Source organism: Xenopus laevis, chromosome 8S, assembly GCF_017654675.1.
Source record: "Xenopus laevis strain J_2021 chromosome 8S, Xenopus_laevis_v10.1, whole genome shotgun sequence".
NCBI classification, from domain to species: domain Eukaryota; kingdom Metazoa; phylum Chordata; class Amphibia; order Anura; family Pipidae; genus Xenopus; species Xenopus laevis.
In genome coordinates, this window is record NC_054386.1 from 54,745,429 (window position 1) to 54,758,085 (window position 12,657).

A 12,657-nucleotide genomic window follows, 5' to 3' on the forward strand; every position below is an offset into this window, starting at 1 on the left:
TGTGGAAATGTCATAGCATATTTGTCAGGCTCACAAGAGGGTAAAAGCAAACCTTTAATGAAAGGAGCCTGGAAATGTGAGACAATCGGAGCAAAAACCAGCAGAGAAAAAGTGAATAGAAAGAATACCATTTGTGGGAATACCTACTAGTTTCAGTTTACCTGGTGGCTCCATGACAGAGGCATAACAAGGTTCATGGAGTGGCAACCTTCTATGATTTAATTTTTAGATTCAATCACTTCTAGTTACCCCACTGCTTGCTGGGACCCACAGTATTACTGAATGCACAGCACAGAACTGAGAACATTTGGAGAGTGATTTCTGGGGGCTGCATTGCGAGTTACTGTAGCAGGAGATAAAATTGTAAGACCTTGTTGCTCCCTACACACAGTCTCTGTGTGCCCATGTAGAGAGTGCAAGCATCTTGCCTGACATTCTGCATTCTGTTCTACCACAGCTCCTCAGCTGACATTTCTACCATGCCTGGGTCCCTTCCCTTCTACTCTGCCCCTCAACCCCCACCACGTTAGACAAACCAATGTCATTATGGAAATGTGCTTGGATTTGCAATCAGCCTCACAGAACAGACTGTGCTACTGCTGTTTCTTTGTGGCGCTGACAATCAGATAAACATAAAAAACATATTCAACACAATTCAAAGTGCATGGGCAAGATGCCGGTGTTGTATTGTGTATTCATACACAGCCAACCAGTGCTAAGTATTATAGTCTATTGTACATGTTAGACTGCAAGCAAAACAGTATAGAATACAGACAAAACATTTATTCCTTGGCCATACCACGTTTGCACCTCTATAAAGGCACCTTCACTTACCATAATATAATATGATAATAGACCTTATTTTTATTCAGTATTTTGTATGACCACCGTTACATTTATTCCAACCTTTCTATAACAAAGAAATTAATAACTGCCTACTGACTTCTTGTGCACACATACACATATAGGTTAAAGGGCCCCATATATCCTGTCATTAAAATTCTTATTACATTCTACCAACAATCAAGTTTTTTTCCTTGCAAGAGAGAACTGCTGATTGGCTGAAAAGTAACTAAATCATGTTTCACTATAGCTAAAGCATCTTCTACATGCATACATATTTAAAGCTGGGGCAGGTTAAAAAAAAGCAGTCTGGATGCAAAAACCTGATGGCACACACAGCACTTACGTGCAATGTAGTTTATAAACAGGCATACACCAAATGCATAGTTTTTTGACCCAATGATTTCCAATAATATATTTGGCTGCATTCTAATCTGGAAACAAAACAATTGTGCTCTCCAGATGTCCATAGGTTTGGGACAAATCTCAAACAGAATCATCAGTTCTGGAAGCTTTTGCACCTTGAATGGGTCTCAGTAAATGACTCCTAATGTGGCATCTTTAATGCAGTGGTTCTGAAATTCTGGGGGATGGTTTGAAGCAGTGATTCAGCCAGAAGACCATTTAGGGTCATATTTGGGGATAAAGCCTATATGCTCTTCTACATTCACTTGAAAGTTCAGCTAGGATGAGATTTAGGGTATATTTATCAAAGAGTGAAGTTAGAGATCACCACAGTCCACTAGAGTGAAATTCCGCCACTCTCCATTCATTTCTATGGGATTTTTAAAGGAGTATTTATCACAGGATGAACTTTCACTTTCACCCATTGATAAATACTCTTTTAAAAATCCCATAGAAAAGGGTGAACTTTCACTTTCACTCATTGATAAATACTCTTTTAAAAATCCCATAGAAACGAGTGGCGGAATTTCACTCTTTGATAAATATGCCCCTTAGAGTTGAACACTTTTGTCTCCAATATAGATATTCTTGGAACCATGGCTGAATAACTGATACACCAATAGTTTCCTATATGTGTAACCTTATTAAGAACTAAGGCATATCAACAAAGCTCGGTCCTCCCAAACAGTCTTAAACCAAAGTCAGAAAACCAGGGCTTAATATAACTTTAAATGCTGCCACTTTGCTTATGCTGCCTCCTATGATGTGCCTACACACATTGCAAGTTGGAGCTATGAACCATGCCCCCTAACCCCTTCCTCGTCGCAGCAGAGCAAAATAAATCACTACAAAAGATTTTATAATGCTTCCTAATCCTCCAGTGCATTTACAGTATATGAGCACACATTGCTGAATAGTATTTTTCCTACAGCTCATTCATCTGCCTCCCCACCCTTAAATAACTACCCCCCACCCAGGCCTGGACCTTTGCAGCCTTTCCAACAAATCCACTTTCAGTTAACTAAAAGGAGCGATATTTACATAGTGACAAGGCAAAGGGTCAGCGTTGTTTTTTAGTCGCTACATTTCCCATTAGTGTGCAGCCTTGCCTCTTGCCTGCAGCGTGTAACCGAGGGCTTGAAGGTAGCACCAAGCTGCCATTCTCAGAGCCAAGTACAATCTATCATGATAAGCTGGCTGTGCTAAAGAGAACCCTGCTGCAGCAGACAGCAGGTGGGTTTGTAGATCAGAGTTGGCTGAGACATGCTGAACTATACCAGCTGGCACCAGGCTTTCTTCTTTGGTGAAATTTTTTTTCTATCCTTGAAGATATCCCTGCGGTTAGAGCAACAGACTTCAGATGTTTTACTGCTGCCCACAATATTCCGCTTGGGACACACTAAAACAACCGCACTGCTTGCCAAGCTTGGAACTATGCAAAAATGACACTTTCCCAACATTCCTCCAGACCACTGGCATTTACTGAGGGTTGAATAATAAATATAATAAATACATTTGCATTATGCCTGAGCACAATTAGACCAGCACATATTATAAAATTTCTAGTAATGCAGTAAAAGAGAATTTAATAGAAATTAAGAAAAGCATACACCTTTGGCACAGAAATCTGAGACTAGCCTCCATATTGTGGAACAAGCGCTTGTGCCATGTTCACTGCCATGTGCAACTATGAGAGAGCAGCATCCTATAAAGAGAACCCTGACTGGTTGCTTGTCTTGTAATCAGAAAAAGTAGCTAGAAAATATAGATTTCTACATTCCTACATCACTCTACATTTCCACATCTATCCAGTAAGGGACAGTGGTAAGAAAATGACTGTTAGTGGTAGTAGGGGGTTCAGAGGTGGCTTGGGTTTTAATAACTCCATACCAGACCTGAACTGGTAATCTGTAGGTTCTGACAAATCACAGAGGGGCAGCTGTAAAATGCCATAGACAGGCACTATTTTGTGGACCTATGGGGGCTGTTTGGACCTCTATGCACCTTAATTAGGGTTGTTACCTTTTAAAAAAAATGACTTACTATCTGGGATGTGGTGGGCAGGCGGTGACTTAAAGGAGAAAGGCAAGGTTGTAAAGTGGTGGGACGATGACTTGATGTGGTGGTGATGCAATAGGCAGGTCTGGGCTGATTCTGTATGAAGAGAAGGGATAAGAGTGGGGCAGCTTTGGGTACAACTAAAGGGTATAACAAACTTAAAGTGGACCTGTCACACAGACATAAAAAGCTGTATAATAAAAGTCCATTTCAAATTAAACATTAAATGCAAATTCTTTTTTTTATTAAAGCATTCATAGCTGTTTTAAACTCATTTAAAAATCTCAGCTGTCAATCAGATATTGCCTGCCCCACCTCTATGCCTCAGGCATAGAGGTGGGGCAATCAATTACTTTCATTTAAGATTCTTGTGCACCAACAAGATTCTGAGATGATGCAAGGCCTGCCTTAATAACAGTGTCCACAAAATGGCTCCTGTCTGCTTGCTATAATTATGAATTCAAATAATTCATAATTCAAACAAGATTCAAATAATTTATACAGTGTAATTGAAGTTCATTTTGCTTAACTAACATGATAAAATAGGATTGGCAATCATTTTTTTGGGTGACAGGACCCCTTTCAACAAGTATATTCCCAGTAAATATGATATGAAATGAAATACCAGCTCTGGCCTTAGCAGGTGTTTTACCAGCAAGGCTTGGTAAAATACCGGCAAGGTGGCAACTAAATCTGCCAGGGCCTATTTGGAATCTGAGTCTAGATCCAAATTAAAAATGAGGAAATTTTAGACCACAATGCATCTCACCCGGCACCTAAAATCCTCTCCATTTACTCTTAACCTTTATTTCATTACCCTTTTTTGGGTCTACTAGAGAAAATGATTTGATAAATTTTAACTCTGATTGCCCGATTACATGCCATGTATTATGTGTCACATCAGATTCTCTGGAGGTGCAAGAGAACCTGTCTATAAAAAGTGCACTAATAAAATGCTCTAGGCCCCACCGGGGTCGAAACTATAGGCAGACAGAGTAGGCACATGCCTAGGGTGCAAAGCTGGACGGGGAGCGCCAGGCACATGCTTTCTTTGCCTGTTACCCTAGTCCGGTCCCCACTCTGCTCCAGTCCCCTCTCTGCTCTGTACTTGTACATCATTTCGCCACAGCACATCAATTTGTGCAGGCGCACGAGCATGTACTCGCTCATGCGTACAAGCGATTATGTGCACAATGGACGCCCAGTCATCGACATGGCCTGGCTCTGGGCCCCGCTGTGGACAGATACTCCTTAAAATTCCTCTGATCTATTACATAGCATTATTTCTGGCTGGTTGAAAACCAGAGAATGAACACATTTCCCCTTTAATGGTTAAACTGTAATGCATAAGGAAGAAGCATGGCCATCCTGAAAGCCACAGAATGACTGGGGGTTCCTTCACAGTTATGTGCATTTGATAATGCCATTAACAGATCATCCTATCTGTCACTTTTTATGCTTGCTCAACCACTGCACATGAACTGCAGAGTGGAGATATGAAAAGGAGCACATATATAATCTCATTTCTGGAACAGCACTGCCTGTCTTTGCTTAATGCCAAAAGGAATTAAATTCAATTGAGAATAGTTTTTTCCATTCTACAAAACATAGAAAAAGATATATATAGTATATATATTATTTCCAATATATATATATATATATATATATATATATATATATAATATATATATATATATATATATATATATATATATATATATATATATTCAGTGAAAAAAGACCGCACTCACACGGCTTTGTATGAAAAAAAAGCCACAAGGGCTGTGATTTTATTCCTCAACGTTTCGGGCTAGTTGTGGCTTTTTTTTCATACAAAGCCCTGTGAGTGCGGTTTTTTTCACTGAATATATGTACATTTTACCAGCACCAAGGCATTTAACCATTTTATTGTGGAGTGCACCAGGTCGGATTCTTTATATATATATGCCATGAATGCCACAATTTGACCTGCAAACCTCCAGCTTTTATGCTAAACAGCAAAACGTACAGTTCCCATATTAACAAATGACATTTTAAGCCACAATCCACTTTATATGTGGGAATATGATGGGCTTGACTTAATGGTCTTCCAGCGTTTCTTTTATTACCCAAGTTCTTTTGTCACTGTTAGATGGACCAACCAAAACCTCCACAGATGGAGCAAACTCTATATAGACATTTTGTATGGGCTAACACATAATTCCATTTGAATACATCATTATGACACTTCGTTTCCATTGAAGAAAATACTTTGACATGTTCTGGACATGTTCCTGCCACATGGTGTAATGTCACAAAGTTTGCTCCATCTATAGGTAACTAATCAGTGTGTTCTGTATTAAAACATCTGAAAGCATATATTCCAAAAAGACGGTTTAGGGATAGGTACAAAGTTTTTTTGCCAGTTTACAGGTAAATAGGTAGGCATACTACTCAGTTACCTTATCCATTAAGGAAGTCTTTGAGAAGGCTAAGTATAAAAATCTACTTCACAGATTGAATAATAACTTACTAAAAGTTCTCACTGTGATTGATGAGATATATAACAAACAAGCTGGTCCTGCATATAAATACATGATGGCATTATGAACCCACTGCTCTTGGTGCATCATGTGTCCCTATATAGGCGTCGGGCAGGGGTAATTTGATCCCTCCTACTCACAAGCAAGTTGCAGAGGAAGGTGGAACACTGCCCGCGTACAGCTATTACACGAGTAATGAGCCCAGGCAGATTGAGCAGTCATGACAAATGAGATGATCGGGTCAGAAGAAGCCGGCTGGATTATTACTTCCACTAGTCAAGGCACAGAGATTCCAAAGCTCTGCTGAGAGTCAGCTCAGTCACACAGAGACTCAAGCAGTGCTGTTAAATTGAGATTTATTGAGATTTGCAAAGAGGGGGAAAAATAGAAATATATATAGTACATCTGAAGCTGATGAAATGATTCATTTCTCATTTAAGTTGAGCAAGGAAGAATTAACCCATTCCCTACACTTGCACTACATCATTTACTTTTCTTGTCTCTTAAAACTAAACAGGCTTGCCATTTACAATTTTTCTGATAGCAGGTTGACCTGCAGCCCCAACTCCCCCCACCATTAACGTGCCAGGGAAAACCTGCTGTTAGTCATTGTTCTCTCTTGACCTTTAGAGGGAGCTCTTGGCAAAGTGTCCCTGCGATGTGGTAATTCAGAAAAGAAGCAGTCCAAGGGATTCGACTATACACAGAATAATTTGCATAACAAAAAAGAATCATCTGCCACTGATTGGTTGGAGTAGTGCTAATGCATATCTCTTTAATTACGCTTTATATACGGCGGATAGATATTAAAGGATATCTTTTGTGCTATTATTTTGCCGTTCAGACAATTTAAATTAAAAAAATGATTTTCAATTTGTAAATACAAATAAATGGGTATAAAGATGAACAGTGACAGTATGAAGTGAGTGGTATTTGTTTTACTGTACTCTGTTGTGTGCACCCCAATAAGCTACAGCTAATAATGAGGCCATGAGTTACTGAGTGCCAAAATGTGGTATGCAATGGTTCTGTTATGCCATTGAGGTATCAACACAGATAAACCCTTACAAAGGCATCCTTTGTATACACTCTCATGAGAAATCGTGTGTTGTCTCAGCAGCAACTGATGCTCATGGCATACATTTCAAGCCTAGCTGCTAAAGGAGTTTATTATAATATACCTTTGGGTGCCTTTTAACGTTCATCTTTTGGTGGTAGCATTGCAGCTGTTAAACAAAGACCACTGCCATGCTGTGAATAAAGGCAAGGACTTAAAGGAGTACTGCACCCTAAAAACGAATATGGCTACAATTGCCAGATTTTATATGCTGAACTTACTGCATCAGCCTAAAGATTTGGCATCTCTATAACAGTAATGATATAGACCTTCAATTTGTGCAAAGAAGCTGATCAACTTGGACTTTGTTAGGAATGTCAGTGACACTGCACCTGCTCAGTGGGCTCTGGGCAGCTGTTGAGATACTAAACTGAGGGCTGGTCAAAAACAGGGCATACGGGTACATACCCTCTATAATATTTATCATTATATACATCTAATTATTGTGAGAGTGGGCCCTGGAGTCAAGTTCTCTGGTGAATCAAGAAGTCCCACTCAAACAATGGTGGAAGCATAAGGTATGATATTGATTAATTTCCAGACATAGGTGTATTAAGATAATTGAACTTTTTTAGGGAGAATAATGAGCTTGTTAAGCTAAATAGAGCTAAATAGAACTGTTAGTGGTCAACATGTAAGGGACACAGTTCTAACCTGCTATTACATTTCCAGCTCTACTCTAGGACAAATTGTAATGGTAATGCTAGTAATCATTGCAATATAATGTGTGTGTGTGCTATTTCATTTAGAGTCATCAAGGCATATGAAGGCTCTGGATGGTAATACAAAACATAACAGTCCTGAGCTGCATCCTCTCCTACAGTACCTTCTCTTTCTTTCTGACTAATATTAAGGTAATTTCAACCCATCAGTTAGCCAGGATATTTTTATGACAGAATAATATGGTGGTGTTCTCTAGGACCTATGTTCTTTCTGTGATTCTAAGGTGATATAATCAGTGATAATAACCTTGATTGCCAAGCTGTGTGTTTTGAACAATTCCATATGAGAAGCTTCCTAACTTTTCCTTGTTTTTATTACTAATTTAACTGGTACAATAATAGACTTATTAAAAGTGTGAAAAAAATGAAATATATGTCACTTTAAAGAAGTTTCAAGTAGATTAATTGCTAATGGCAAACATGCCTTAATGGCCTACACACACACACACACACATTACTACAATGTAATAATGAAAAATGCAGCCCCAACAAAAATAAGATTAGTCATCTTGAAGCTGGGTTATATTGTGCTGTCAGAGTAATAGAAGGTCTCTAAGTTGGCCCAGACCATCGTAGGCCCCTGCCATGGATACTTTTCTTCAGCCTTTTCTGATTCCAACTATAGGCACCATAACGGCAACAAGGAGTTTGCATGTTCTCCCCATGTCTGTATGGATTTCCTCTTTGTACTTCAATCCCCAAAACATACAGGTAAGTTAATTGACTCCTGATAAAACTGACCATAATAAGTGTGACTGCAATTTGGACTTAAAATGTAAATTCCACTGAGGCAGGGACTGATTTGCATGATCAGTCTCTGTACAGTGCTATAGAATAGCAGTATATAAATAAAAAATAATAATGATAATAATACAAAAAGTCCATGGTGCATTAATATTTGATTACCAAGCAGTTTTCAGTAGATTATATTCATAAATGAGTAACCCATAATTAAGGTTATGATGTCTTTTTAAAAAACTGTGTCTTAATCTTCTAAACAGACCTAAGTAAATCACCTCTGTTAAAGTCTAGCAATAACCCACCACCAGCTAATCACACATAAAATCATAACGCAGTCATGTGCAACATGTGTTTTCCGTGTTCCTCATAGGCACCAAGTGACAGCTGAGAAATGGAGACTACTCGCAGCTACAGATGAAGCTATGAAAGGAGCACAGGTTGGATTTGCCTGAAATCACATCAAGTTCCTGAGACCTGTATGAAATTGTAAGACCACATTGTACATGACTTTAAACAGACACTTATTGCTTATAAATACTGTGTTATTTAGGCCAATAACCTACTCATGTGAACTCAAAATGTGCCCTGTCTTGATAAAGGTTAATAAGTTACCTTTTCTCACTTACCTTTATACAGTACCTTAATACAGTATACTGTATACCTATATACAGTATAGATAATAAATGGCTAGTTACATTTAAATAGTTCCTGCTACATAATGCTCGTTTCATGCCTCCAAATCCTGGCATGAAAATGTGTACCTAATTCACACTGGAATTCTGGGGGGAAATATTGCATTGTAGGTAACCTAAGGCCAATTGTACTAAATATTTGCCATTTCATTTAGAAAAATAATTTACTTGTATGGTACTTAAATAGTAAGTAAAACAAAAAGAGCTGCGTAATTATGTACATACAGGTTATTTATTCATCAAGAAGGAGGCTGTAACCTTAATGGTTACATTTACTATCATCCATAAATTCCATTTAAATAGTAAGTAATGCTTGCCTGATTTTACCAAGATATAAATACTGTGAAAACCTCAATTTTACATCCCCTGATTTAAAGTTTTACCTCATTTTACATTGTTGTTTTCTGGTCCCACCTATATATTATGCATAATACATTTCCCTGGTTTCACATTTTCCTGGATTTTACACCATTTTTTCTGGTCCCCTGAAAAAAGGTGAAATGGGGGCTCTACTGTACTCAGCAAAATTCAATATCTACTGGCTATATGCCTCACTAATGTGCTTTCACATTTTCAATGGCCAAGTCCACATGCCTATTAGCCAGTAAAATGCTGACTTCCAATTTGAGATCTGGACATAAGCAAATATAAATCGATCCCATATCCAGTTAACTAAGGCTGGGTTTATTCTATTTTCATTACTTCTATATATTTATGTTTTTTAAAGGGTTGGACTGACCCAGGACTAAACTTCCAATATTACAGTAATACCTTTTTTAAGGCTTTCTGGGTCAAGTCATGATGTCTTCCTCAAAGAAAAAAATTGATCGAGTTGATAATAAATGCAACAGATGAAGGATTATCCAATATAATTACTGGAGAGAAAAAGCGCATTGGTCAGTTAAATTAATCATTTTTGTTTGCTGTATTGCTAATAATCAACAGGGAGCATTTGCTAGTCACCTATTTAAAAACAAGCATCTAATTGGTTGCTATGGGGATACCTGACCCATAACTTTTATTACTTCACTATCACCTAATTAGAATTTAATGGTCAACTGCAATAAGGATAATAAAAGCATATCTGATAATGGCTTCATGTCATTGTTTGCTGTGGATTATGAAATGGGGCTGTCTTTTCCTGTGTTGCGTTCATAATCCCCTAAATACTATTTTCGCTCTCATTTTATAGGAAGTAAAATATGGATAAGCCTGATAACTGATTGTCCATGATTATCTCCCTAAAGCAGCGTCTGTTGAACCTGTTGATCAGTGCCCCATTTAGTTCATAACAAGGTTATAGCATATCTAGGACGGGGAATATGTTTGCACCCCAATTGCTGTCTTTGCTGACCTTCAAACTGGGCTTCCACATGTGTCTAGAAGAACAAATGTCCATGCTACCCAAATCTCACCCATACTGGCCTTCAAACTGATTTCCCCTGCCATGACTCCAAACCCCCCACCAGAAAGCCAGCCTCACAGGTTTGGGAACCACTGTTCTAATGTGCTATGTGCATATGCTGAGCTGTAAAGACACACACAGACTTAAGTAGAAGCAGGATTTACAGGCAAGAAGATGCTCAATTTAATTACAAAGGGCTTCCCAAGAAGGCAAATGGTGTCCCTGCAGGCAATAAGAGCTTTCTACTTTAAAGCTAATCCATTGTCACACTATGTATTGGAAGGCAGCCTGCAGATCCCTGGGGAGCTAAGGTACATGCATATGTCCTTCCACAACATTTGTCTAGGCCTGTCAAAGTGTCAGCTCCTCAGTGTGTTCACTGACCCTCTCGTAATATATGCAGTTATAGGAATGTGTGCTTCGGTGCTGGTGCTGCTATCAACAAGATGTTAAGAGCAAGCTCAATAAAGTGAGAACAGTGGCCGTCAATGAGAAAGTGTTTATAAAAGTGTGTGTGGGGGGGGGGTGAAAATCTGGTGCAAGAGACAGAAGGAACAGAATTAAGTATTTCAGAAAGAAAGGAGACAATTGCTTTATTTATTCTGGATATTCTGCATTGTATATGAAATATGAGTACAGGGAAAAGATTTGCCTCCAAGGTGCAGACAAGCAGGCATGGAATTTATTTGATATATAAATGTAACAACGCCGATTTATCAGTAATCCATGGCAGCCAATGATCTATCGGCATTTCTCAGCCACCTGCAGATAGAACAGGTTGTCACTGGTAGTATTTATGGTCCAGGCACAGTTTTGTCCAGGCACAGTTTTGCCCAGTGCTAATTGTCACAACTTTGGTTTTAAATCTGAAACAAATTTAGTGATTTTTGAATGGCTTATTAATACTTATCTAAGACTTCATAAAATATTCATGGTTTTTGACATTCCAACATTGTTTAAGCCAGTAAACAAGTTGCAGATTACATTGTTTTTGCATGGCTTAAGTAAGGAAATGAGTGTAAATGCAATTGTATATGGCACAATCCCTTTGAAACTAAAAATGGGTATTTATTTTCTTTTTGGCCAAAAAACTCTCACCGATTATTAACCAAAATTCTATTCTGTTAATTTCTACATGGCCTGGAAGTGCTATGTAAGGTCCTGGACTAGTCAATTCTGCTCCCACCTGTGGCTCCCCTTCTTGGCATCCAGCATTAATTGCAGTACACAGGAGGAATTGCCATATAGAGCACAGAGTTCTGCCTACTGTACAGCACATCAAAGGGAGAGCATCTCATACAACCAATCCTATATAATAAAGTTGAAGTGTCTCTGCGTCCAGTCCCTGTGTCCGTGGGATTGCGCTACTGTGCATGTGCCCCACGGACCGGGGGATTGGGGGACACAGTAACGGGTGAAGAGAACTGGGGTGTAACAGGGGTCAGAAGAAGAGAACACAGTACAAGAGGGGGTACAGGTATAAGGAGTTTTGGGGAGACACAGGGGGATATGAAGGAAACAGCAGGTTGAGGAGGGGGCGGGCAGCTGATAGAGGCGCAGGGGAAAGACTAATACACAAGTGGGATAAGGAGAAGGTGTTTGGGGAGAGCCTCTGTAGTAACGTGGGCAAAGGACAGGCTACTGAATGTATTTTAGAGGCGCAGTCGGTAACAGAAGAAATTAGAATTTACCTTTCCGAGCATTTTCTTGAGTTGAGCTTCTGAGACAGCCATGGTGCCACCCGGCTCTCCCTCTGACTGTTTGGACTTTCCCGGAAGCTCCGCAGCTGTCACTCATTTCCTGCTTTGGCTCATGGAAACTGTTAATATTCTCTCCTGTACCCCCTATATCCTATATAATCCTATATAATAAAGTTGAAATGTCTCTGCGTCCAGTCCCTGTGTCCGTGGGATGCGCTACTGCGCATGTGCCCCACGGACCGTCTCTGGCGAATTTCCTATATAATAAAGTTGAAGTGTCTCTGCGTCCAGCCCCTGTGTCCGTGGGATTGCGCTACTGCGCATGTGCCCCACGGACCGTCTCTGGCGAATTTCCTATATAATAAAGTTGAAGTGTCTCTGCGTCCAGTCCCTGTGTCCGTGGGATTGCGCTACTGCGCATGTGCCCCACGGACCGTCTCTGGCGAATTTTT

The 12,657-nt window shown here is 39.4% G+C and overlaps 1 protein-coding gene and 1 long non-coding RNA gene across 4 annotated transcripts in view; one reads left to right on the forward strand and one right to left on the reverse strand.

Annotated features, from left to right (window-relative positions):
* Nucleotides 1-12,657, forward strand: part of LOC121397580 — a 106,737-nt gene that overhangs the window by 30,113 nt on the left and 63,967 nt on the right. For both annotated transcript variants that reach the window (XR_005963772.1, XR_005963771.1), the window contains exon 2: nucleotides 8,779-8,894. This is a non-coding gene — a long non-coding RNA (uncharacterized LOC121397580). The remainder of the gene's footprint in view (nucleotides 1-8,778; nucleotides 8,895-12,657) is intronic.
* Nucleotides 1-12,657, reverse strand: part of nexmif.S (neurite extension and migration facto S homeolog) — a 310,163-nt gene that overhangs the window by 9,258 nt on the left and 288,248 nt on the right. The gene's annotated exons all lie outside the window — the stretch shown is intronic.